The 27,870-nt window shown below is 45.5% G+C and overlaps 2 long non-coding RNA genes across 2 annotated transcripts; both read left to right on the plus strand.

The window, feature by feature from the left end:
* Window positions 1-249: 249 nt before the first annotated feature.
* On the plus strand, window positions 250-4,212 carry LOC311440604. The gene is made up of 3 exons (XR_014695482.1): window positions 250-1,604; window positions 1,700-2,084; window positions 4,061-4,212. It is a non-coding gene; the product is annotated as an uncharacterized lncRNA (long non-coding RNA).
* A 3,798-nt stretch (window positions 4,213-8,010) lies between these two features.
* Window positions 8,011-13,106, plus strand: LOC311440780. Its single transcript, XR_014695577.1, has 3 exons — window positions 8,011-8,407; window positions 12,248-12,335; window positions 12,546-13,106. It is a non-coding gene; the product is annotated as an uncharacterized lncRNA (long non-coding RNA).
* The last annotated feature ends 14,764 nt before the right edge of the window (window positions 13,107-27,870 follow it).

Below are 27,870 nucleotides of genomic sequence, written 5' to 3' on the forward strand. Positions count from 1 at the left end.
AGCATTTGAGTGCCCTTTCTTGTGAGTACCTATAAAGCCTGCAAAACAAAAATGTCCACAGCAGAGACGTACGTAGATCTCTTTCCTTTTCTCCCTCTCTGCTATAGCAGGCATTCACAGCACTCGGATCGAGTGCCCTGAGCTCTCTAAAAACCACTGCTGCTAAGATAAGATAGTAAAGAGCATACAGGCAGCCTTTGTGCATGCGTTTTGCCAAGATACCTAAACCCAGAGGTGCTGGGGTTTAAATGCATGCTAAAAGCTAGTTTGCCATCTCGTGGCTGGAAAGAGAACGCCACAAGATGCAAGCAGATGCTCTGTTTGGGTGACTGCTGGGGTTGGTTTTCATGAGAGAGAGAAATAAAACATCTGATTAACAGCAGTGTGTTTAGGAACCGTCTCCCCTCGCTACAAATAATTCATGAATGTTCCAGGAAGTGTGAACATAATAAATAACCTCTAATAGCCAAGGCAGAGTGACAGGTATTAGACAAGATACTGGTCTGGCCTGTGTTTTAAAGGATATTATTCTCTGATTTTTTTCTTTACAACAGTTCTCTCTACCAATCCCAGTTATATTTTGACCCAGCATGGGAGAAGTGTTGAGAAGTCAAACTAAAGAGTAATATTTTTCTCAAAGGAGTGAAAGTGGAGGCATGAGCAATTTTTAAGATTTGTATTCAATCCCTCTTTTGTTCTGTTTCATCCCTAGTACACCACTGCCTTTCAGACTTGTGGTTTTTGTTTGTCAGATTTAAAACAGAAAAAGAGATTGTTTTGTTTGCTAAAACTGGGGTGGACGTGGCAAGTCCAAGAACCATTTCAAGTGACAGAAACAAAGCTGCATGTACAAATGTTTGTATCACCTTTGATTTTTTATAATAGGTTACATTTCCTAGTGTTTTTTCTTGGTACCCTTTTACATTTCTCTTCTTTCACAGAATGTAAGTCATTTCAGTCTATTTCATATTTTTTTAAGACTCGGTCCTGAAAGGCGTTCAACAATTCATGATTCAGCAAAGTTCTTATCAAATAATTATCTTCAAACTGGACAACTAGGTAATTGTCTCTAACCTCTTAACGTCACAGTGCCTTCACAGTACTTGCAGAGTTTGCTGTGCAATTAGTGCTGCTCTGGGGCTGGGTCAAAGTTCTCAGCACTTCACAGGATAAAGCCTCTAAGGCCTGTGTCATTTTCAGCCCTTTATTTGCTACAGCTGCTCGGTCAGGTGGCTTTTGCATCTTCCAGAGGTTTCTCATTTAAAAAATGTTCTTAGGAGGAGATCAGAGTAAGAGACCTGTGTTTGTGCTGCATTGCTGGCCCAGGATATGGGATGTGATAGCCTAATTCTCTGCTTTGACTCGAGCATGAACTTTGATCTCCAAGACCAAAGAGAGGGGATAAAGCCGAGCACAGAAGAGGAAGGAAGTTTTTCTGAGTTTAGCCTCATCAAGATACAGAGATGTCAACAGGAGTGACATCCTGGTCAAAACAAGTGCACGTGCATGTCCCCTCAAGTTTGGTTCACGAACAAAGAGTGATCCGAAAATCTGACACATTCCTTCAGACAACTCCCACTCAGCTCTGCCTCCAAGTGCATTTTGTAAGCACTGCTTTGAAGCACCTTTTATATAAAATTGTCTTAAGCAAGTGTATACTAAATTGATTTTACCCATCAAGATGTATTTTTGCTCACAGATGTAATGCTATCATCTCTCAACTCATCAGAAAGTGAAGGAAACAAACAGCTAGAGGAGTGCTTGGAATGAGCAAAATAGAGCCAGCAAACCACCCATCATCAGGTAGAGTCTGTACCGCATAAATTAATCTTTCCTACAAATATGCATGACATTTTCCACTCTTTCTTTCCCCATTGTGAATCTGCCACAACTTCATTGTAATTTAATGATACCGGGAGTCTTGAATGAAGTACTTTAATGTTGTCATTTGTGGATTTAACTGTGCTTCCATCAAGGGATAAAAATCATGTTGGAAATTATGGACAGAACAAAACTTTATGGAAGAAAATCAAAGTCAATATAAATACACACGAAGATCCCCAGCATATTAGTAATGGTCACAGGTAATTTTACTTTATTTATTTATTTTTTTACCTATTGAGGAGTGTAAAAGTGAGCAATAGATGAACTTTTCTTCAGTAAGGATTGACTAGAAGCCTGCCATAAGCCAAACAATAGATCATATTTTTACCACAGTTCATAGGTTGAGTTTTTCCCTACTAACCAAAGGAAATCAGGATCGACTTAACTAAAATCTGTAGAAGATTTACCAAAATAGAAGTAATACAAATGAAAGAAGAATTGTGTTCTACATATCTAAAGTCAGGAGGTGGGTTAGATGCTTTTATTAGCATAAGGTTTTATTTATGATGTTTTTTTCATTTTCCAAGAGAGAAAAAAGAACAGATGTAAAGCAGTTAGGAAGAGGTGCTGTTGAAGTACAGCTGTTGCACATTGGTTTTAAATATTTATTACTTTATGGGAGCAATGTTAATGGCTCTCCAAAATGTATCATTGTCTGCTGACAGTCTGCATAGGATTTTTGATATAATTTGTGTTGACCCCATATATTTTTCAACAATAATGCTTACTCAGATGGCTAAGATATCAGATCATCAGAGGCCTGAGTAGTACTGCACTAAATTTGTTTGTTTCGGATGCCTCAATCTCTAAATTGGAAATTAAAAGAGAGAGAGAGAGAATATTGGAAGCAGATTTTCTTATCAATAGTTAGACCTAGAAGAGAACTTGAGCTTGTACACAGTAAGAGGCAAAAAAGAGGCTTTTCTGCCCAAGCCAAGCAGTTGGCAGGTACATGGGATGTCTGTGGTGCTAAGCAGAGGAGCCTGGCCCCATCTCTACTCCTCACACCCCACAGCAGAGCTGGGGCACAGCTGCTGGACTTGAGACTCTGGAGTTCAGCACTGCTGAGCCCAACCAGCACCCTCCTGTCTTTAGCTAAAATCCTGCACCGCAGTCAGTGCAGCTTGAACCCTCCATGCTCAGTAAGAGAGGGGCAGGACTTGGGGCTGACAGTACAGCAGGCAGGGGAAGCTGTTTATTGAGAACACATGACTGAGCAGTGAACTCTGCAGCTTGATTACACTGTCCTATAATTGCTTTTTCCCTTATAAGCCTAACTGTTTTCATTACCAGGCCTGGGCTTGGAAAGAAAATAGGTGACACATTGAAACCGATGTTTTTGTCAGTACCTCAGAAGGAAAATCCTTACATGTACTTCATGGGAATGTAGGCCATTCTTCGCAACCTGAAGCATTTTACCACATGTTTGGCGTGTGAAAAATACGTTTGCTGAGCTCCTTTTTTATTTTTCAGAATAGTATACAAAGCAAGAGTTTAGTGGTTTGGAGCATTGTGATTTTTTAGCATTCAAAGTAGATGACATCACTAACTGGCTGCAAATTAGTCAGAAAAAATGTTTAAAAATAGCACCATTTTCTCAATAAATCTGTTCCTTGTTTGTATTAGAGGCATATGGGCTTACTTAACTGACAAAAACAAATTATAATACTGTTAACACAGCAGAGTCCTAGAGCCATAAAAGAGCAAATAGGAATCCTGCTGACAGAATCGTTAATATTGATAATGCTGGGAGCAGTAGAAAGGATATTTCACTCATTCAGAACAGAACATTGTCATAGTCAGAGCCTCAGATAGAAAGAAACTTTATTTTTGACAGGTTGAAAAGCAGTTGTCCAAAATAGTTCGGAAGAACAAATGAAGTTTGAGTTTAAATGGATTAGTGGTCAGATTTCAGAACTGTCAGACAGATGAAAAAATGTAGTTTATTACATTATTCTGCAACTTGTTATACAAATACTTCTCTATTTATAGTGCATGTGAATCTGCTTGTTCCCTGTGTATTTCCAGCAGATGCATTTCATGTATTATGACAAATCCGGGTCTGCATTTAAAATAAAAAATATGTTTTGGCTTGCTTTAGAAGCATCCTTTCTACTCATCCTGCTGCCCTTCATTTCCTTCAGTCATTATTAATCTTTCTTGTTTCAAACCATAGATGCGCCTCACCTCCTGTCAGAAAGACAAACAGCTGATGAAGGTCATGACAAGCAAGAAGAACGATGGGAGAAGGAACAGGATAATCTAGTAGCTTGGACTAACTCTCTGTCTAATAAAAAATTAAGTGATTAAATCAGAGAGGCTGCATGTACAGATAAGTCCTTTATTATTTAAATATCTCAGGATATTTTTTTTTTACAATTCCTACCAGGCAAATCTTCAGTTCACTGCTTGTTTAGTTTGTTTATTTGTTTTCCAGCATGGTGCTTTGGTTAGAGATTGAGCAGGAATGGAACAAGGATCTGTTCTGTGCATGCAGGCCTGGCATTTTTTTGGGATTTATGCCCTCCTCTAGTCCTTGGTGGTTTGTCGCTGTAATTATTTGAATCTTATTACCTAAATAGCTTGGTGTCTTTAGGTATTGTAACCTCTGCTGGTACTACAGCAGTGACAAGATGTAGGCAATCTTGTGAAGAAACATCTAGTTCTGAATGCACAGAACAAAATATCTGCCGTTGCTTGTTTCAGAATCAGACTATGTTTGTATTCAGAAACTGAAAAAACAATAATTTTTGCACTCCAGCGTTAAATTATATCTTGTGTTCTGTTGATCTTTGTACTGTATATGACATGTGTGAATGTGGCCTATTGTTTTTCTGAAAGAACTGTACTCATCTCTTATCTCTGCCTGGCTTATCAGCTGTAGCCATCACTAAGTAATCAACACAGCTGTGTTTAGACCTATAGAAAGGGCAAATGACATGTAGGTAGACAGGACAGTAGAGATTCCTACAGCTTGGATCCAGGCTCAGGTTTCAAGAGGCAGCCTGGTACACTCATTAAGTAAGCCAGAGCCTTGCGTTTACAAAGCCATGCAGTTACAAAGTCCACAGGATCACATTCACAGAAGATCTCTGAGATTACAAAAGAAATGTTTTTACAGTCTTCAAGGCACTGGCTTCTTCACATGTCTGTACACTGCCTATTGAGAGGTGTGTGTTTTAATACTTGTACACTTTGTCCCAGGGAAAAAATAAACCTTAGGACTGGAGCATAATGATGACAGACGAGAGTACTATGGTGTAGGAATCCATTAGAAATTTTGGTTGTGTAATTAAACTTCAAAAATACTTCTTCGCAGAATACCTAGAGATAAAAAGATATGAATGTCAGACCTCTGAAACCTGTTCCCAAGCTGACACAGCAGGCAAGCATGGCGGCTATCACAAAACAACCCCATTCCACGGCCAGGTCTCTGTGTGTGTAACACACATGACATTTCTTCTCAGTAACAGGCATCTTGGGATTTTTATGACCATGAGGATGGTGTTGAAAGAATAAAAACATTGAAAACTGTATTATACCTATATACAGCCATGCCTGTAGGCACTGCAGTATTTAAGAAGAGAGCACAGGACTGAAGAATAGATAACCTGTCATCTCTCCACAGCTGTGCTGCTACGATGTGACCATGATCAAGTCATTTCACCTTCCTAAGACTTCTTTCTCATTTGACCTCTCCTGTCTGAGAGGGCAGTAAAGGTACAGAGTTTTTTCTTTGATGTGCTCGAATGTTCACAGCATGCTTTTCATGCTCTGAAAAGATTGGGGTATTTCTCTAGCTAAGCAGGACCCTTGGAGCTTATCAACAGACTCACTTTTCTAAGAAAATTCTCCCACTGGCCTTGCAATATTAGGCATTATGATACCTTGTGTGCATCAAAGGCTCTGATTTGTGATATCTGCTTAGTTTGAGCAAGGAAAATAACTAAACAAGGTAACAAGGTTTGCTAAGACAAGGGACAAAGCTGCATCCTGTAGAGACCTATATCTGTACATCTGGAAAAATAATCATTCTTGACCTGAAAATGGCATTCACGATAGCAGGCACTGAACATGCAATAGGTCTAGATAGGCATTAGCTCTGTCATATAGGCATCTGAAGGCATGGAAGGGCACAGAGCTGTATATTTGGTGCCTTTCTAGAAACTGTTCACAGCTGGGAATTCAAGCTGTATCTGACTGAAGCTGTAGCTTGTACTGCAGCCTGTGGGTGCGGATGATATCACTTAATCCCATTGACCATGTGTGGAGAATTATCTGCAGCTACAAATGCCTCACAGCTTTTCTGATGAACATCCAGCTCCAGACTTTCCTGCCTGCAGGGTAATGGGACGCTGAACTGCAGCCCTTTAAATTTCACACTTCTTTATGGGCTCTTATCTGTGACCTTTGCCTCTGCAACCTGCGCGCGTCTGCTGCGAGCTGAGGCGGCGGTTCCCCTAAGGGAGCAGAGGCTGTTCGCTCGCCGTTTATCACACGCACGAAGTAAAACTAATCGATCCACAGATCCCCGGGGATCTGTTTTGGGGTACCGGTGGATCCCGGGCGGCCCCGGCCCCGCCGCTGCGGCCCCGCTCCGCTGGGTGGCACCGCAGCGCCGCGCCGGGCCTAGGCCGGCCTCAGGGCCTCGGCGCTCCCCGGCCTTTCGTGGGGAGACAAAGCGGCTTAACACAGGGGAATAAATCCCTTCAAAACACAGTGCCAAAGGAGTCGGCTCCATGTGCATCAGTGTCGTTTTGCTGTGTGCACGCTGCTTTCTCCGGGAGCTCCCAGCTTCCCTGCTTGCCTGCAGGGCGCTGGTAGAAGTTAGGGTGCCTTGGTGCCATCCCCTAGATGCCATAAATGTCCCCATGTCTCACAGCCTTCAGAAAGCACCATGCTTGAAGGACTGGGCACTGGACAGGGTGCTGGTGAGCGCTGTGAAGCACCTCTGAGGGACACACACACTTCTTGTTTAATTGCATGAAGTTCAACAAGGCCAAGTGCCGGGTCCTGCACCTGGGGCACAATAACCCCAAGCAGAGCTACAGGCTGGGAGAGAAGTGGTTGGAGAGCTGCCTGGCGGAGAAGGACCTGGGAGTGATGGTGGATAGTCGGCTGAATATGAGCCAGCAGTGTGCTTATACAATGGCATCCTGCCTTGTATAAGAAGCAGTGTGGCCAGCAGGGCTAGGGAAGTGATCGTCCCCCTGTACTCGGCTCTGGTGAGGCTGCACCTCGAGTACTGTGTTCAGTTTTGGGCCCCTCGCTACAAGAAGGACATCGAGGTGCTCAAGCAAGTCCAGAGAAGGGCGACGAAGCTGGTGAGGGGCCTGGAGAACAAGTCCTACGAGGAGCGGCTGAGGGAGCTGGGCTTGTTCAGCCAGGAGGCTCAGGGGCGACCTTATCGCTCTCTACAGGTACCTTAAAGGAGGCTGTAGTGAGGTGGGGGTTGGCCTGTTCTCCCACGTGCCTGGTGACAGGACGAGGGGGAATGGGCTTAAGTTGCACCAGGGGAGTTTTAGGTTGGATGTTAGGAAGAACTTCTTTACCGAAAGGGTTGTGAAGCATTGGAACAGGCTGCCCAGGGAAGTGGTGGAGTCACCATCCCTGGAAGTCTTTAAAAGACGTTTAGATGTAGAGCTTAGGGATATGGTTTAGTGGAGGACTTGTTAGTGTTAGGTGAGAGGTTGGACTCGATGATCTTGAGGTCTCTTCCAACCTAGAAATTCTGTGATTCTGTGATTCTCCTGGCCGCCACAACGAAGGGCACACCGGTGGGACAGTAGGAATCCGTCTTATTTCTGCAGGGGTTTCTGGCCCTGTTGTTGCACAGCATCAAGTGCATGTCTGCAAATTAACACAGAAATATAGCAAAGATGGTGTGCTGTCGTCAGGCTGTGATAGAGATCACAGTGCTGGGAAGAGACACACACAGAGCTGAAGGTGCTTTGTCTCCTGGCTGCTGTGCTTTCCAGCGCTGTGCTATCCTCGCTCTGAATAGCATTCCCTAAATAATCCTGTGAATAGCTGCAGGCTTACATACAGAAGATATTACTTGCTCTGTGCAGCTGTATCACAATGACATTTCATGTTAAGGACAGGCTGAAAAATAGGTCAGAAAGGGTTAGTGAAGTACAGAGGGCCTTGTTCATAGTGACATCAGCCTGGGGGTCAAGTCAATAAACGATTTATTACCCCTGCTAGCAACTTCCACTGATAGGCAAAGTGACACACATGGCTACATGTACTCTAGTTTTGTAAGATGTTTATAACAATCACGTGCTCCTTTTATAATTATGCTTTTCTTTACATTAAGGGTGACCTCTCTCAGAGCCTAGCCGTAAGCTGGGGTGACTTCAAAGTGCTGCCCTAGATCAGCAGAAAATTCTGACGGCAAGGGATTGCTGAAAGGCTTCCTCCGGTTTCTTTTCTCACCAGGGGTGTCCTGCGGTTTAACATCCAACAAGCAGGTTGATCAAAGGTATCCATTGAGAAACAACGTGACTGGCTCAACCAAGGGGTGAGAGAATGAAAGTTGAAAGATCTCTTTTATCTTGAGCACACTGTAAAATATGTTAATAATTTAGAGCATCCAAGGACAAAAAGATAGCACTTGAAAAGGAGGGGAAAGAATGGCAGAAGTTTATGAGTTGTTTGCGAAGCAGCTAAATCAAATACATCTTTCATTTGACTCTAAGCATAAGAAAGAGGTGTGAACTAATTCTTAATGAGATTGATGCCCAAAGGCAAAGTGCTTTATGCTAAAACTAGGCTGCCTATTTTTTGTATTATTTATTTTTTAATAGAAAATAAGAAACTAAAGTCTTGTGGCCAGGTTCCCCATCGTGTTGATTGTTGGTGCGAATAGCCCTAGATGTTGCAAGATTTGCTGTAAAGTGAAGCCCAGCCTGTGGGGAGTTACTGCCAGCATCATCAGCCCTATCTTGCCCCTCTCTCCCGGCTGCTCTGAGTAGCAACAATAAGGGCACAAGTCAGCCCTTGCATGCTGCTTTTCTTCAGTGTTCAGTCAGGGATTTTGGAGACTTTTAGCGTGGCCCTGAGGTAGCCAGAGGATACTTCTGGGATGCTCTACAGAAGCCCCATGTTTTAGGGTCTGAGTGGGGAGGCAGACACTGTTTAATTTCGTTTTCCTGAGAATAGCATCCCCCATTCTCATGATAACAGCATCCTAGTAATGACCCATTCGGCCATCCTGAATTTGTTTTTTAGCCCCAATACCTTCCGCAGGTGTTTCACTTCTGCAAGAGATGGCTCTGGATCTTTTAATCTGGCCAGTTTAGCAGTTCTAAACACAGAGAGGGCTAAAAAGCTTTTCTCTGTGGAGCTTGGTGTAAATGAAAAAAAATGGAGCCTTTCAGTGGGTGAATTAAGAACAAATTCAGAATTGCTCTATCTAGCTTTTGTCTGTATTTAATAATCCCTTGGATGTAACTAATACTGCTCCCTCAATGTATCTGAGTGGTTTAAATAACCTGAACACATACACTTCTTGTAGTTAATGAAAAAATAGTATCAGCAAATACATGATCGGACTTCCTTGGGTACAAGCAATGTTGTTCCGCCCTGAAGGCAGAAATAATCCTAAATAGTTTTGGGGGAGGGTGGGGGACAAAACCAAAATGCTCGTAGCTGGGCACATGAGCCTCCCAGAACCCAACTCTTTGAAAGCTTTCCAACTATTATCCCGTCTCTGTTGGATATTGTGGCTCTGATGATTTCCGTGTGTCTGCAGAGCAAGGACAGCTGCAATTTAAAATGATGGCACATTAATTGTTAAATTACATCGGAGAGCCCAGGAAATGCTTGTTAGTGCCACATTAAAGCCACGTTAATTTATCATGATTAATTGCACAAGGAATATCAAATGAATTATTGATTGCTCTCTTATTACTGCAACAGCTGCCTGTCATTACTGCGTGTGGTGGTTTGTGATAAGTATTACCCTTGTCATTTTCTGGGCTAAAACTCTGTGATGAACCATAATCTACATTCCCACAGCTAACAGATGCCAATTTTCCCACTTTCAGTGGTCAGATGAGTAGGTATTAAAGTTTAGTGCAAACACAGATTAAATAGTCTAGTAGCATTCAGTGTGTTGCTAAGATCTGAAGAATTAAACAGTCCTGGAAGTACAAGGGGCAGCAAGTGCCCCTGAGCATACCTATTGCTGCAGCCTTTGGAGAAGGAAACTGCTAGGTTCTGTGTGTTGAGGTCAGCCTTGACTTTGACTGCTCTTGCCTTCAATTTAGGGTTATGCAATGTGGATCGAGTCTGCATGGTATGGCATAGCTGGATATACAGCAATGTGAAATTAATTTGTGTTTGCTCTGACTGAGACGCGGTGCAGGAGCCTCTCTTGCAGCTGGGCACTGTTTCTACCTGTTGACAGCTCAGACCTTGTGCCCAGCTCAGAGCAGGCAGAGGAAGGTTTTCACCTTTCCTCACGAGGCACAGATCTGCATTCACAAAAGGCACCAGCACATTCTTAATCCCTAATCCTAGGTTAGTGTTAGATCAAATTGCTGTTTGTGGAGATTCTCACCAACCACAGCACCCGGCAGCAACTTCCTCTGGATGCTTCTCTTTTTGTGATTTTTTTTTTGTGAGTGAGCTTTGTTCCTAACACTATAGGAACGACTTGGTGAGATGTGATATGTGAGGATTATAATGCACCGAGAGGGTATGACTAATTGCAATGACAGGGCAGAGCTGGTGGATTCATTGCAGAGAAATTAAATAGCACATTCCACACCACTGTCTGATCAGCTGTCGGCAAGGGAGGAAGGCACATACAATGGGAAAGAAAGGCCAGGCTCCAGAGACAACACCCAGATCCCCTCCTCAGCCAATCACCCATTCATGCCGATAATTATACCGGGGTATGTATGCCAGAAGAGGCTGAGCTGACATAATGGCCATTGGTGATTGATTAGTGAAATAAAAGAGAAAATGCAGGAGCAAAGACAAGCAAAAGCATCTCCTTGGGGCAGGTATTCTTCGTGCTGCGCTGAATCCAGCATGTTTTTGTCCTCGCCCACCATCCTAAATTGATTTGAAGTAAAACTTCATTAATTCTCACAAGTCCCAAACGGAAGTGAAAGCTGCAATTTCCAGTGACAATGGAAATTGCAAAGAAAAACATCACATGCTTTACTAGGAAATACACTGTCTCTGCAGCTAAGTCATAAGAGGTGAATTAACTTACTCACAGTCCCTGGAAGAGGTGGATACCATTTCCTAAATCCTACCTACAGGAACAGACTGCAGCCTCCATCAGCCATGCTGCTTCTGACACCCCAAGTTGTATCTGAGCAAAACCCAAAAGATCATTTGAATTATTGTGTAACAGAACTTGGAGGTTAATAGCTTCCAGGCTGCGGCTCTAAATATAAAACAAGAATGATGCTGGGTAAATTAAGAGTGGAGACCAATTTGGCAGCTGTTTCCCCTTTCTCTACGGAGTACACCACTGGCAGTCAAAAAAGAGCTGTGAGTAGAGCTGTTGCTGGGTGCTAACAGCAAGGGGATCATTGTGCATGACAAAGCCTCACACGCACAGTTGGAAAACATTTAAAATGTGAATGATCTTGCAATGTTTTTGCCTGCAGTGGAAAGAAAAGTGAAGGAAAGTTCAAATATAAGTAATTTACTTGCTGAGAAAACCCATTCAAGCTTAACCCCAATTGTTAGCAAATCTGCATTAAATTTGGCAAATACAGACCACTGCCAGTTATGGAGGTGAGGGGCTGCCAGGCTCCAGTTAGCAGAAAAATACAGATAGGTGGAGTAGCAGCATCCTGCACAAAACCATTCAGGTCCAAGGGGGCTGAAAGCTGCAAATCAGCACCATCCCTGCGGGCTGTGCATCTTTTTTTCACCCTACGCTGCTTCTGCTCTGCCCACGGGCCAGTTCTGGAGGCAAAAGCTCCACGAAGCAATCACAGATCACACAGATCCCAGAGCTCCTGACGTAAAGCCTGCTGACAACATTCAGCACGGCCTCCATCTCAGGGAGTAGCGTGTCTGGAGAAAATGGAAAAATTATTCTCTTCTATGTAAAGAAAAGGCTCAGAGGGGAAAGCGTGGGGCTGGGAAGATGAAAGCTCCTCTCCTGGTTCTGCTGGGGGCCAGGAGCGCCGTGCAAGGTGCCTTGCTTCTCTGTGCAGCTTTTTCCCCAAGCACAGGAGGTGATCATCACTTTGACATCTCCGGGCTCCTCAGCAGCTGTGGATGAGAAGCGCAGCACTGTTATCTGTACATAAACATCGTTGTTTTGCCTTGGTGACAGTTATGAAATGTTCTCCAAACTCTTTCTCCTTTTCCATCATTTTATCTGCAGAAATGAGGCTTTAAAAATGAGTTGATGTACGTGTTTTTGATGTACCATGAGAGCTGCATTTCTTAAAGAAGACAACCTCAGTCTCACGGTAACTTTTCCCTTCCTGTATAAGACTAAAATAAAAAGGGAGGGGGGGGGCAATTAAATATTTAAACCTCTCGGGCTCCTTTTCTGTGCAATGATACCGATGCATGCAAACCTAGACTCTACCTAATGGCATGCTATTTTTGAAACTCACTGGCGGATGGCATTGCAGTAACTGGATCCTAATTGGTGCAAATGGATGTGTGTGCATTAGCCGGGTGGAGCGGTGCCAGAGCAGGCTCTCTGTTGAAGGACGCACCCCTGTTCTCCTCTCAAGAGGAACAGAACATCTTCCTGTGCCCAGAAGTAGATGACAAAGCACAGACTTGTTTTTGAAATCGGCAGCTGAAGTCCGGTGGAGTTAAAGGAGAGCCAGATTGCACCCAGATGTGCACTGCAAGCTGGAAATGGAGGGGGGCTTCAGTCACCCTCACATCCTTGCCGTGTGGCAGCAAGAAGAGGGCTGGAGACCCAAAAGCAGAGCTGTGAGGCCCAGAACTGCACCGTGCTGTCCTGGCCCAGCTACAGCACAAGTCAGCTTGCACCCTGGGTTCTTCTGCAGCTCCTCTCATCAATCTAATTGCTTATGGCCCCCACTACCTGGTCAGTGTTTTCTTAAGAAGCATCCTACAGACTTGAGTGTATTTGGGAATTATCCCAGATCTTCATCAACAACCTCTCCCTTCCTGAACAGAAAGCAATTTGGCCATGAAGAGGAGACTTTGGCTTTCCGGAGTCATCTTCCGTCTGCCTGGCTTACAACACAGGGAAGGGAAGAGAGGACGTTTTGCTGTGTTCTGTTTTACCCTTTCCTCCAATGTGACTCCCTCATCATCAGCTTGAAAATAAAAGGCTGAACTCATCTACATTTTACTGACATCTTAATATTTGGTTTGGTTTGGTGGTTTTTTTGGTCCCTCCCTTGTTCTCCATACATGTAAATGTAAAAAGGCCAGCCCTGGGGATACAGTAAGGTGACTTTCCATCTTATCACCTATATGTCACGTTAATTTAAATCACGCAAGAGAAAATCTTATCCAGAAAAGGGAAGCCTGTGGTCTAGATTTTACTCTACCTTCAGTGTAGAAATCTGCGTGGATCAGAGCCATTTTAGGTGACCAAGTTAGTGTGCAAAGGCTAGAGGATGCTGCCCTATCAGGCTGCTGATCCAGCTCTTGCAAGCAAAAACATCTCACAATCAACTTTTAATAACATGCAGCAATTTGTTAACATTTTAAAGAACATGATGTCACATTTTATTTCATTCCACTGCTTTAATCCTTTCAGTAATGAAGATAGGCTTGTTAGGATGAATTTTTAATATGCTGATTTTGGTTGCTTTGCTTTGCTTCACGTGCTTCCTGCACCTCTCTGGTGCGTTTAAAGGACAGCAGGGCATGTTGCTTTTGCTCCTTTGCCTTGAAATGGTTGCAGTGACTTGAAAATACGCTCACTTTTCTGATGCATTGTGAAATCTCACTGACACAATAGTCTGATATTAAGGCTAATGAACGTGATATTTTAAAAATCTGTTAAACTGATATATCTACGGTTCAGTTAGAGGCGATAAAGAGAAAGAAGTTTTGGAACCACTATGTGAAAAACTGATTGTCAGAGGAGCTGAGCGGACGAGCTGCCTTCCAGGTCAGTTTTCCCAGTTTACATTTCCTTCTGTCCCTGCAGCGCAGAGCACAGAATAAAGCCGGCAGCGCAGCTACCAGAAATATTCCCCTTTTTGTTGCCTGCTGCTTTGGTAAGAGCTTGTGAGGAGTGCAGCAGGGAAGACAAACAAGTTATTATCCGGCCTGCTCGGTGCAGAGCGGCTGCGGGACACACCTCTGAAGCCCATCTATTCATAGCCAAACGCCACCGAGTGCATCTGCCCCTGCTAAAACAATTCACCGCCGCGGTGATTCACGAGCCGAGTCGTGCCACATGTTTTGCTGCTCGCATATTTCTGGGAGAACGGAAGGGAAATTCCTGTTTTTAGCAGAGAAGAGAGCTCTCCCCGTACCAGGCTGGAAATGCCTCTTGGCCCCACTTCCCGTGCCTGCTGGGTCTGAGCTTTCCTGGAAAATGTGCTCAAGGTTCAGGCAAGCCCGATCTTCCCTGGTTAGGACACACCAGAACCGGTTGGCACGTTCATAAACCTCAAGCCCCAAAGTACTGACCCACGAGAGCAATTCTTAATATTTAAAATTGTCAAAGTACAAAAAGCATTAAAAACAGCAGCTTCTAAGCACCCAAGCCACCTTTGCAGAATACGGTATCATTTTGGAAACCAGAAACTTGCATCAGCAGAAATTGGGATCGGATCTGCAGAGCTGGTGATGTAAACCCGAAGCATCCTCTGTGCCTTGCTGAGGTCTGTGTTTAACATCTAAATATTTAGATCAGGTTTGCCATGGCCTCCTGAGCCTTTTGATGAGAACCGCATGTTGCCAGCATTATTTCTCCTCCTCTCTCCTGAAACAGAAACTTGCAGAGCAATCACAAGAATTTCCACTGGTTTCCATCTGTTTGGGACCCGAAGCCTTGAAAAGGAAATCCTTTGTCATGGTCTATCGCCTGTCATTTCAAAGATCCTGCAGATTTATCTAAATACACCTTTCATTTGTAGATCTGAAAGCACTTCTGGTTTGGTTAAGCTATTTATAATCTACTGTGAAAACAGAGATGTGATCTTTGTACTGTCACTCAGCAAAATACACGGAAATGCAGGGGGCTGAGAAACCACCCTTCATGTTGCCCTGTCTGAAGCTACTTAGAAATAAGTTCAAACTAGTTATTTCAATTATTTATGAAGCTACTTACAGCGAAGTCCATATAACATTTTCTATAAGAGATATCTGTGTAGACATCTCCTGGTCATTTGTGGTTTTTTATTTGTTTTGTTTTTTAATTTTAGGTCTTTAAAATCGGATAATTACCATTCTGATAGGTAAAGGTTAATGTGTTTGTTAGTAGGCTGTATTATTAGTTGCATCTATTTGTAGAACAAACCAGCCCCAGAAGATTTTCTATCATTTGTGAATCAAAGCTGCTTTTAATGAATATTCAAGTAGGGCAAAAACAATTTGCCAGCAGCTACAGTAAAGGCACATTATGTCGTGCCATAATAGTCACTCAGGTCAATCAGTTTTATCTTACTGTTCGTATCATTTAACCAAAAGCTGCTGCCTTATCTTTATTATTACTATTATGAGTTTCTCTCTCTCATTCATTGTATTTCCTGAATGTCTAAGTATGACAGAAAAATGAAAGGCAATCTGAAAGAAATACAGAGAGAAAACACTTCGTAAAGAAAGTCCTTCAGGGCTACTGTGCACATCCCTCTTAAAATACACAAATGGCACAGCTCTAACAGCAGAAATAATTATATTAAAGCTGAGCATTCATTGCAAAACTTGATCTCAATTTTTATTTTTTAATGCTCTCTCTTTCCAAAATCAGACAATTAAGGGTGACTAATGAATACAGGTTTGCTTCTGTATTTCTTAACCATCTTAACCAGACGCCAGCGGTATCCCAGCTGATACCAGCTGTAATTGCATGCCTACTGCATATGTGGTCTGGGTACTCTTCACGAATAATTCACATTTTGTCAGCAGATTGGCGTGGCTCCATCAGAAAGTTTGGCCTGAACACAAACCATATTGCAATGCCCGAGGAAGCTGAGTGTCCCAGGGGAACAAGTGACCCCAACGTGGCTCTGCCTCTTGTCCTGGTGTCCTGCAGCAGCTGGAGGGGTGAATTAGGGCTGGCCCAAACCAGGAGTGCTGCTCCAGCTCTAACTGTGTGCTCCAACCTGTGGAGAGGGCAAATCTCTTCTACTGCTTGGACGTGACACCATTTTCTTTGCTCCTTAGTACAGAAATACACCACTCTAAGGAATATCCCTCTTATCAGAAATCACTGCTTTCCTTTTTCTGAACACCCGTGTATTTTCCTGCACAGCACAGCTTCACCGTGTACCTTTACCCTGAAGTCTGCTTTTATAGGCTGAGAGAGAAGAAATATTGCTGTTGATTATAGCAACAGTTTGCTGGAGTGTAACAAACTGGCTGTGTTTTTGTAGCTGGTCACCTGGGTAGTGGCGTATCTCACACCCCATTTACTGCTTCGGATCACGCTCCATATGTGCAGGGATAACAAAGCATAATCCCGTATATCTGAGGAACATTTCTGATATCACAGAAGCTCAAGCACTACACGTGGATTACTGATGGCATTGTCTGTTACCGACAGCCTTGTCTATGTAAATGATATTAGGCACTAACAGGGGAAAATGCGTGTGAAATGAAAAACTATGATTATGTTCTTTCTTCATCTGTAAAGTAGTTTAAATAGCATCATTCCAGTCTGAATATGTAATTTGGCATTAAAATCTCATAACAGGATTACCCCATCACTCACAGACCCTGCAAGAGTAATTTTAAAGGAAGTTATTTATATGGAGAAGCCAAGACACTTGTGCTTTTTATGGGCAGATAATGGAGACCGAAGAATGATTTATGCCAAATGGAAACAATTCCTCATAATTGCATGAAGTACTTAATATTCCATCTCCACCTCCGTGAACAGGAAACTGTCTGGGTTTCAATTTATGGTTAATTTGTAATAATCATATATTAAATCTATCAGTTGCACTCTGAAATACAGTAAGCCTTGTCCCCTGGGAGTTGTCTTCCCAACCTTCACCAACCCTTCGCTGTCAGCAGCGTTGCTTCCCTTCCTTACATCATGTTTCTCTATTCGATCAGCCGGTAACCAGCAGTTACGTGTTTAATTCTGCTGAGATTTGGAAATGAAATCCCTGCGTCCTCTTATTGGGAACATCTCTAGCAGAATACGCTGCGTACGCATCCCAGGCAGGGAAAATGGACTTTTCTTTGGGCTATGGGCTGGGAAGTAGCAACAGGTATGGAGCAGGGCAGCAAGAGCTGTTTGTTGCTCACAATATCCTCTGCCAGCAGGATCTGGTTGTAGTGTGAGCAGCAGTGTGGGTGTGCAGGCAGTGGCCACATAGGGGGATCCCTGCAGCCAAGCACAGCTGGCACCTCTGGCTTGCTAAAGGCACAAATTGCTTGAAGGCAAATTGGGATCTGTTCCCTATCCGGCATAGATGTCAGGGGAATCATCTCAAAATTGGATTATGTTAAGGTGGTGTGTTCATTTTTTGAAGCTCAGGCAGGATCTTGGCTTGAGCTCTGAATAAAACCCCGTAGCCTTTAATGTAGGAGGATAGCTTCAGTTCTTCACTCTCCCCTCCAGCAGACCTTGACATTAACCAGCTTCCCCACCACCTCTTCCTACCGCTATAATTACAGCCTGCAAGAGCTGGCGGAGTGCACGTGCCCAAGAGGGCAAGAAGCTGATTTTTGAGGTTGCAAGAATGCAAACAGCCAGGAATATCAAAGCTGGAAATGCACTCACTACGTTGGTCATTAGGGAAAAAAAATGCACAGGCTGACAGTGAGGCTTATGGGCTTCTTTTCATAATTTTCACAAGAAGAGGAAAAAAATAAAGAAAAGAAGAAAAAAAATGAAAGATTTTTTCAGTTAGAGGGAAAATTAAAAGCCCTGGGAACTACGCAGAAGGAAACAGCTCTGCCTTGACCTCAGGCTGACATAAGAGGCTTCCTTTGCAGTGAGACCCGCTGGATATTCATGCAGGCTCTGCACCAGACTCTGTTCATTGCAAGCAAAGAGAATATGAGCATGGAGCCTGCACGTGGCAAGTCAGGGAAGATCCCGTGTGGATGCTTCGCGAGAAGCCAAGCGGCTGCCAGCCTGCTGCCGGGGCGTGCGGCTGCTTGCAGCCAGGGTGCAGCAGCCAAAGAGCTAACAAGGGAGATGTGCAGGGATTTGGGGGGCAGAAGAGTTCGTCTGGAGGTTTGACCGAAGGCAAGCAGCAGTCCTGCAGCCCCAGACACAAAACCCCAAAGGCCCAGCCACGCTGTGGTCCTGCCCAGCCCGTTGCTGCGTGTCTGGGGCAGAAGGGGCACGGGGGGCGTAGGGCAGCAGCTACGTGTTCCCTCTAGCAGCTGCTGCCAGCTTCCTGATCCCATTGACGTGACGAGTCAGATTTAGTCAGTCTGCATAAACCACCCACAGCCCCTGAGGGGTTGTTAAGTCTGGGAAGAAAAAGGGGCAGTCCGGCATCGGTGTGTGTTTACAGATAAACCTCGTGCAGCCCGGTGCAAAATGGCCAGAGGGTCTGCGCCCTTCCCAAAAACAAGATCACCAAGTCCCTCATATACCGTGATTTTTCTGGGTCAGATAAACACAGCCTGAAATCTTAAAGGTTATTTCTGAACAGTCATAGGAAAATCCTGAGAGATAGAGTGTACTCAGTCACAGCCAGATAAGCTATTGGTTTTATCAATGACTTCTTTGTGAGCCCAAAGATAGCAAAACATCTGTATTATTTATAATCCCCAGTGGAATGCAACCGGGCTTAGGAATATTCTTCTCTCATCTTTTGATTCTTCCACAGGAAGATGCTTCCCAGACACTGAAGCTGGTTTGGAGAAGCCCAGTGAACTGCAGGCCAGGGCTCTCTGCTCATTTCAAGACAAAACACCTGAGGGAAGCGACCATCTAAAAACCAGGCAGTCGGCTCGGTTTGTCTCGCATTAACCACGGACTGGGAACGGAGCTTTGTGAACCCCGCTGTGCTCGCAGGCGCCCTGTGAAGGCACAGCAGACCCCGAGCCCCCTCCCAAAGCACCCCCGGGCTCTTTTAGCACATGAAGCCTCCCGCTTCGTGGGATGGGGCTGGGAGCAGCGTGAGCATTTTGTGGTGACGTTGTGCAGTAATTCCCAAAAGTGAGTGTGCTAGTAAGTGTCTTGTTAAACGCACACGAGAGATGCAGCTGAATTAACTCAATGGCAATGTGTACGGACTGGGTAATAATATTCACTGGGAGTCTGGGGGAACTCTTCCCTCCAAGCACAAAGGTATTGGGAAAGGATGACTGAGCAGAGGGAGCAGTGTTCCCTGCAGACCTGAGTCCTGCATCTTCCTTCTGCTCCTTCAGGCAGCTCCTCTGCCCACCGCACCCCAGACAGGCAAGGGATTCATTCACAATATTGATTACACGGGACTTGGGGCATCATTTTCAGTGCCTGAATCCAGTAGGAATCCCTCGCTGTGAACAGTAACGCGGTTCAGCATCCCACCTGCAGCCCTGCCCGGTCCATTCCTCACCCCTCCCTTTGCTGCTGCTCTGGCAGCTTTTGCAGCTGGGGCTGGTGCAGGCTGCGTCCATCTGTTAACGCTGTTTCCAAAGGCAGCCGCTCGGCTATGGCTGTTCCTGCGAAGGCAAAAGCCGAACACGAGTCAGAAATACAGCTGTTGTCAGCAGGCTGCCGTGGTGATGAATGAAAGCTTAACTTTTCCCGTATGCCGGCCCGCTCTTTCCAGTTGCCCCGTCTCCTGCCCTTTGCCTTCATCAGCCCTTTCATCCCGCTGCTGTGCTGAGGACGCTGCCTATGGCCAGAAGAGCGCCGGCCCCTCGGAGCTCACATAATATATGTCGGCGGGGAATTGAACACCAAAGGGAGGGGTTCAGCCCGCAGCCGTGGCCCGAGCTGGAGGTTTAATGGTTCAAAGACGGGCTCTGCACAAGGGGAGCATCTGGAAGAAATAAGGAGCGGAGGTTTGCACAGCTGGCTAGCACAGCGGCGCTGGTTGGCATGTTCTGAGCAGGTTGGGCAGTGCACGTGCAGTAGGGTAATGTTAAAATTGCCCTCGAATTTTGGCCTGCCCTTCTGAAGTAGAAGTCTGCTGGACAACGTGCCTCCTGCTCTGCTCTGAAACCTGCCGTCGGGCTTTAGCTCCTGGCGAGGATTTGTTTGTAATGGTCGGAGCCAGAGCCAACCCTATTATTTCTTCTAGTTATGTATTTACCAAACGTATGCAGAAGCAGTTGCTGGAGCAAAAGGTAGGGTTTCTAAATGATGAAAATTGAGTTATATAGGCATGCATATACGTCTGGTAATGTAAGGCACTGGGTTTGTATTAATGCAAAATGTGATATTATAGACATCTATGCTTGTACATAGTGTGCATGCGCACACGTACATACACTTACATATGGTTTATATACACCAACCATAACTTTGTGACATATCTAACCCTAGATCTGGCAAGGCTGGCCCAGGAATAGAGCAGACAGCAAAGGCACATAGGAAAATGCAGGCTCTGTGCAGCAGCAGCTTCTCCAGCTCCGCAGCTCTTGTGCTCGACCCTTGCAAAACAAAGCTCCCAAGGTTTCCAGCTGCCGCTTTGCGCCTCACCTTGCTCACCACCTCCACTGCCCTCTTGGTGGGGAAGCTGGCTGCACTTCAGCGTAGATTTCAGCATCTATCCATGATGAATTTCTATTTTTCTCCCTTTCTCCAGTCTCTAAATTCTGAGTGATGCTTGCCGGGAGGCCCAGGGCAGCCCTGCACCCGGCTGAGCTGCAGCCTGGTGGGGTCCTGGCTCTCAGCTTGCTTTGTGGGCGCTGTCTCATGGGCCTTTTGTCAGCCCACATGGCATCCCTCTCCCGTAGGAACATGTCACCAGCTGTGGGCTGTGGGCTGTGGGCTGTATCCTTAGCTAGGTACGTTAGCTGAGCGCCGTTAGTGTTTACAAAGCGATGCTATTGTACACCAACAGAGTATCTGCATCGTTAAATCTAAATACGGGGGAAGTTGTTTGGTTTGATCCTACAGGCATTGTCTCACTGTTGATAGCTGTGATCACGGGTTGCAGATTGCTATTATTCCCTTCTTGTGGGGAAACTGTGTTTCCAATAAGGAAGTCCCATTGATCCTTACGCCGACCCCGCACATCAGCTGGGTTGTATCCTGCCTGGCGGGCTGGCTCAGCCCCGGTGCCTCTGCGTAGGAAAACATCTGAGGGCACTTCACTGTATTTATTTTCCCCATCTTTTTTGCAGATGCACCCAACCCAAAATGTGATCTCAATTATTTTTGTCATCATCAATGACAGTTGCAATTCATCATCTAGTTTTATTTTCTTGCACATAATAACTTCTATGAAGCAGAAATACACTTCAGCTGCACATCTGTCAGCAAACCACGGTTTCTTATCCAAGTAAACAAAATAACTTTATTTATTCTTACTAACAAAGACGTTTTCTAAAATGTGCTGTAAATATTTAGAACGAGTTGCGATGCTGTGTGATCTTTATGTGCCTCCCAGATATTTCCATCATTATGTTCTACACCAGAGAACCGGATTAAAATACAAGATCTGCGTCCCACTAAGGGAGCAAATAATAGCATCAAAGCTCTTTGTAGATGCACAGAGTAATTGCTCTTAGCACACTTTAGAAGGAAAACCATTTTAGCTTGACTATAATTGCTGTATATGTACTCAAATAGATAATAACCGTGTTAACACGGGAAAGAAAGGCTCTAACAAAGCCCAGCGTGGTGCCCGGGCTGCTTCACATGAGCTGGAGGCCAGGAGGCTGATGGCTGGGAGGTTGATGGCCACGAGGCTGATGGCCACGAGGCTGATGGCCATGCTTAGGCCATGGTCAGGTGAATCTCCTTCCCTATGAGTAGTGGAGCTCAGACCAGGCATGCCCTCAGCCCCACAGCTTCTCTGGTTCCTGCACATCCCCACAGTGCGTATCCAGCTCCGTGCCCGGCCCTTGCAGCCTCTCTTGTGGGCCCACATGGGAAGGCTGAGCGTGTGGTGACTGGAAAAGGACACCCAAATGGTTATTGCATCAAAACATGAGACTGTGGCAGAAAAAAAAAAGCCTAGAATAAAGTATAAATACTCTAAATACACTTGAAGCACTGTGCTTAGGCACAAACACAACGACCATTTATTCTTGACCTCCACTGAAAGGGAAGCATCGCTGCTGCCGTTACCGACCATGCAGCTTTCTTACATGGGGATATTTGTGTATTCTGGGATCATGGGCACCACATCACACCACCAAGTAATGCAACACAGTTATTTTTCATTTCTCCTTTCTTCAAATTTGGCAGCTAAAACCACCATCGCACTCAGCAGACATAGATTATTTAATTCACCAGTTGTCCATTGGCTGCATTTCAAATATGTGTGAAACAAAGCCAGTGATCAGGAGCTATATTTTATAGCAAAGAGAAAAAAATATAAAATAATAACCTTCCTCCTCACAGTGTTTAAAACCCAGCTATTTCAGCCCAGTGAGTCTGGGACTGAGGCTGACTTCAAAGGTTCCCATTGTCTGAACCGAAATGTAAAATACAGCCAAAGAGCAAAAATAATGACAAAGAAGCTGGAGCTTACAAATTTATTCACCATTACGTTGACAGTTTCTCTTTAAATGAAGTGCTGTGGCTTACATAATCTGGAGCAAAGTCAGTAATGAGGCACTAGCAAGTCACTGCGGGGTTTGTGCTGGGGTGGCAGCAGCAGCGAGCCCTGTCCGGCCCCGGTGGCACCCGGTGACCCGAGCGGTTCGCATCCTGCACATGGATGGGGTCGAGCCAGATGAGGGAAATCCCTGCTGTGCTCCTGTGTCTTCCTCTCAGGGCAGGACTTCCCTGCGGCATACCATGGGTTTTGTCCAATATAAGGGTTTTTCACATGCTCGAGGGACTGCTGGTGTTGTCGCAGTTCAGATTTGGTTCTTTTTCTTAGATGGGAGTGGAGAGCGACTGCCTGGATGGGGTTTGTGTGGGGCACACAGAGATGAGCCTCTGCAGGCAGGGGAGGGATACGGGCACAGGTTGGAACCAGATGGGTTTTTGGGGGAGATGGAAATGGTACGGGTCTGAAGGGGACTGGCAGAAGGGCCTGTGTGGGTTTGGAAGCACACAGTAAGCTAATAGCAAGCACAACAAGGGAGTCCACAAGGAAAATCTCTCTTCTCACACCAAAGAAGTGTTGAGTTCAGCACTGTTTGCGTGGATTGACAATGGGAATAGAATAAATTATTAAATGGCTGCTCATTAGATGAGCACTAAACTAGGTACTGAATGTGTCAATGGTATTTTGAGGAGAAAACATAAATTAAAGTGTCATATGAATTAGCGGCCTCCAGCAGGGCTGAGCTGAGCTAGCACAGAGCCTCACTTCTGGCATTTCCTTCAGTCTGAATGTTTATTTTTACAATCTGAGTACCTAGGATGTGTGTACGTGCATATGTGCACAGGCAGAAATCTATATGGATTCATTAGTGTATAGACCAATTAGCATTTCTGTAGTGTTATTGCCTGAGCATTGACCCGGTTAATCACCACAACAACCCTAGGAGGGGAGTGTGTATGTCTGCCCGTTCTATCCCCCGCATTTTAAATTTTCAACAGCAGCCACGATGCTGAGAAAGACCTGGTGGGGAGACCCCTGCGAGACCTCACGAGAGGTTTAGGGGCTGCCTGGCCACAGGAGCATGCCCCCAGCCCCTGGGTCTGGCTTGGGTTGGAAATGCTCGCGAGGTCCCACACAACCTCTTCCTCTGCCTTCCTGAGCCTGGCAGAACTCGCAAATTACTGTGTGTTATTGTTAAATCTGGGAGCTGTAAAAAGGGGCCTAGAAAGGATCTTGAGGTGTCCTCTAATCCCTTCTCCTGGCCCTGGCCAGGTACAAATGTCTATCAGTCATCCTCAGCAGGAGTCTGGCTCGCTCACTTTTACAGACCCATGATGGGATCCTCAAGCTCTGTGTTCTCTACTGCTGTCCTTCAATTGCATAATATTCACGTGTTTTTTTTTGTAAGTAGCTAATATAATCCCTCTTGCTGTGAATTAAGCTAATTTCTTCTAGTTTTGTGCTTAGAGGACATGGAAACCAATTGGTGATTGCCTTCGGTAAAGTAACCTACAAGGATTGTTACAGTCTTTGATCTGTCTTCACTTTTTTGTACAAAGCAAAGTCAACATTTCCCAACTGTCCTTGTACGTCTTACTTTAGAAATCCATCAGCATTTCCACTGCTCTTCCCTGAACCCCTTTCCTGCTGTCAGTTGTGCGTGTACAGAAGAACCACATCCATACAGGTACAGCATTCCTGCTAGTGCCTGGCAGACCAAGCTCTTCCATAAATTTTATAGCAATACTCTGCCCATGCCTGGCTCAAAAGGACTAATGAGCAGTTTATCTCTGTTGCAGAGCTCCCTCCTCCTCTGCCTAGACACTCACAGTCAGTTCTGGTCTCTTCATCTGGCATTTGCTTTTAGGTAAATCTTTGCATATCAGAAGCAGCCCAGCAGAGGGGGTGCAGATCTCCTTTTTAAAGAGGGTTAAGGGATGATTTGCATTGAAATGCATTAATTGCTTTTTAGTCTTGCACCACCAAAATTTCACTTTATAAAAAAATGCTGGAGCTGTAAACATTGCCAGATGGTCGCTATCACCCTACACCATGCATGTAAGAGTTGATTGAAATATTTGCTTTGCTGATGCTTGGAAACAGTCAGAGGAGCTGGGGTCCCTCGGCAGTGTTTAATCAGTGCTTAATGGGGCAATATTCTCTTTGACCTCTGATAGTGCTGCTTGAGCAAGAATTGCAAAATTCAGCCTTTGGAGAACAGCCGAGCGATAGCACAGGTTCTTATTACCTGTCAAAGCAGTGCAATTTATAAAGCAGGCTGAGAGCCGAGGTGAGCCAGAGGGACAAAAAGAGATTTTGAGCTTTTCCCAGAGGCCAGGATGTAATTTCAGGTTTTGGATATATTTGTCCCAGAAAAATACTTGCAGCAATAGAGCTCAGGCTGTCAGCTGAAAACAAGTAACTACCAGGCAGAGTTCTCACGGTCAGCTCTTCCACGTGTATGTGAGGGGGGTAAGCCTGGCAGAAGCTGTAAATGTGCTGGTTAATTATGAAGGAAAATAGCCCCTTCATGGGAAAACAAAATGTTTGGTAGAGTCAAATAAGTTACTACTAGAATATCACAAAACCTACACAGTTTTGTTCTCTCGGTAAACCGGCACATCAATGAAATTATCCACTGGTGCAACTGAAGAGAGACTTTGGAGCATCAGATAAAATATGTCTGGGCTCTGCATACATCAACGGAGCTCCTGAAGTCCTTGAGATGCTTCCTGGCTAAGTGCTCAGGCTGCGAGCTAAAATAACAGTGAGATAAACGTGAACTTTGTTCGTTCCTCTTAATGGAGAGTTAAGATAACAAGTGGCCTGACTGGACAGGTTCTCAAGTTGATGCTTTTGAAAGGGCAAACACGTGCTATAACACTGGGCTATGAACTGCAGCAAAACCCCTCCGTGCGCTGCAGCTGGAGAGGCTCCTTGTTGCAGTGGGGACACTTTGAACTTTTGTTCTTCTCCCTTTTCCGAAGCTTGTTGTGGTTAAACCACTTGCAATGAACGTGTAGCTCTGGCTGTGTCCCATTGCTGCCCCTTAAGTGTGAAAGGTTCAATAAGGACGGAAAGAGGGCAGGGTGACAAAGGGGACCCCGGTGTCGGGCCTGGGGGAGGCTGGCGCAGCAGCTGGGCCTCTGGAGGCTGGGAGGAGAGGTTTGGGTCTTCCCGTCCACGTGCAGGGCAGCACCAAAGCCTCGGGAGGCTCAGGACTCCTTCTGCAGGGCTCAGGGCCCGAATTAAACCAGGCCGACCCCGTGCCGGCAGCGGAAGCGTGGATTTGAGGCTCTGCTGGTTTTGAGGCTGCATTCCTTTGAACGGAGGTGATTTTAAACAAACAGCAGCTCTCCCACCGCTGGCATCGAACAAAGGGGACTTGGCACAAAGCGAGAGGAGGTGGGAGGAGAAGCGAGGGCTCGGGACAAGCCAGAACGCAGGGCCGCCGCCCCCGTCCTGCCGCCCCTTGGCAGGCCCGAGAGCAAAGGCAGCCTGCAGCACATCGGCTTTGCCTCGTCTCACACAAATTCCCAAACGCTGTGTCGTAGCAGGACAGCTGCCCTTGTGTCCCCACAAGTCTTCTTCTCTTTAAATTCACACTGTTGCTGTCCTCAGTCTCACACTGAGAAATCCAACCGGCTGGATCTGCCGCGTGTGCTCTGCCCCGGCACAAAGAGCTGCAGCCCTGGGTTGGATCCTTGGTGCACTCAGCTGGAAAGTGGAGGTGTGTTTGCACAACAAAGAAGTGAACCATAATTGTAGAGCGGGTAAGCGTGTCGGCTTTAATCTAGGTAGGAGCGCTGGCAACAGCCCTGGAGGTGTGACAGCGCGGCTCGAGCAGTGGGCAGCCAGCAGGGCAGTGAGCTGCCATCCCCAGTGGAAAAAATAAATAAAGAAAGAATATCTTAAAAGTCTGATAACCTATTTCCATTTTTAACACCCTATTTTCACAGAAATTTCTGAATGCTCTTTGTCAGCCAGAGTCCAAGAGCTCTGCACAAGGACTTCAAGGAGCCCAGCGGCTCATGCAGAGCAGTGGTCCAGACCCCACCACACGGAGCAGCCACCGTTCCTCATCGCCACGCCACCGTTTCAGGGCCCTGCATGGAAAAGAGCCATGAAAATGTCCGTCACAACCACCTCTTCTTTCCTAGAGCCAAATCATCATTCTCTAATGCAAATACAATCTTTTCACGTCACCAGACACGAGCCCCTCATTAGCCAGGACTAAGGGCTCACACACCACCCACGCACCGCGCACGGCAGAGGGCTTGAAATGCTCCAGGATTCAAACAGGTAATAACGAACAGGAGCTGACAAGACTAATGAGTCCACCAACATTTTAAAGCAATTTAGGGTTTGTTTTGTAAGTGCATTTGATACAGGTGGACTTTTTGCTCATTATTTATAATGGTTCCTCCAGGAGACAGGAATCACAATCTTTCTGCCAGCTTGTAATAACAGTTTGCACTTTTATGACATCTTCTGTCTGAAGATCTTACAGTACTTTAAGAGCATTAGCTAACTGTGACACCACACCTGTCAGACAGGTAGGTGAAGGGATAAAGCAGCAGCAAAATTCCCCTGGCACTGGGCTGCAGCTGCCTTTGGCTGGCGTGGGAGCAGCAGCTTGGGTCAGGAGTGGAAGGAGGGCATCGGATGCAGTGGGGAACGTAAATCCCTGCAGGAGGAGCTGACGAGGGCAGCATGAGATAACCCCTGCTGAGATTTGTTCTCGCTGTATTTAGAGAATGACCACAAATGCCACGGAGCCACACTGGCCCCGTGGTGCTTGGTTTGGATTTGGGCTTCTTTTGACACGAACAAGGCTCAAGCTCGCTTTGAAAGGACACTTCCTGAAAAAGGCGTTGCCCTGGCTTACAAAACCTCAAATGAGCACTTTGTAGCTCTCTGTAATATGACGGTCTGAAATACAGAATGCCAAACATAGAGAAAACAAAACAGAAATAAAATTCATAGTCATCACTCAGCATCATGAACTGTACCCACCACTGCCCCAGCAGTTGCTCTACCCTAGCATTTGGTTTCCCTGCACACACATGCTTTGTTTCAGCTTGCCCGACGGATCCCGTGCTCTCAAGCAGCTCACACTGGCGTGGTGTGGTGGTTACTTTGCGGTGGGGCAGTGTTTGGTGGTTTTGATTTGCTCCACCATTTGCTGCCAGGACCATAGCAATGTGGG

Source organism: Aythya ferina (assembly GCF_964211825.1).
Source record: "Aythya ferina genome assembly, chromosome: 8".
NCBI classification, from domain to species: domain Eukaryota; kingdom Metazoa; phylum Chordata; class Aves; order Anseriformes; family Anatidae; genus Aythya; species Aythya ferina.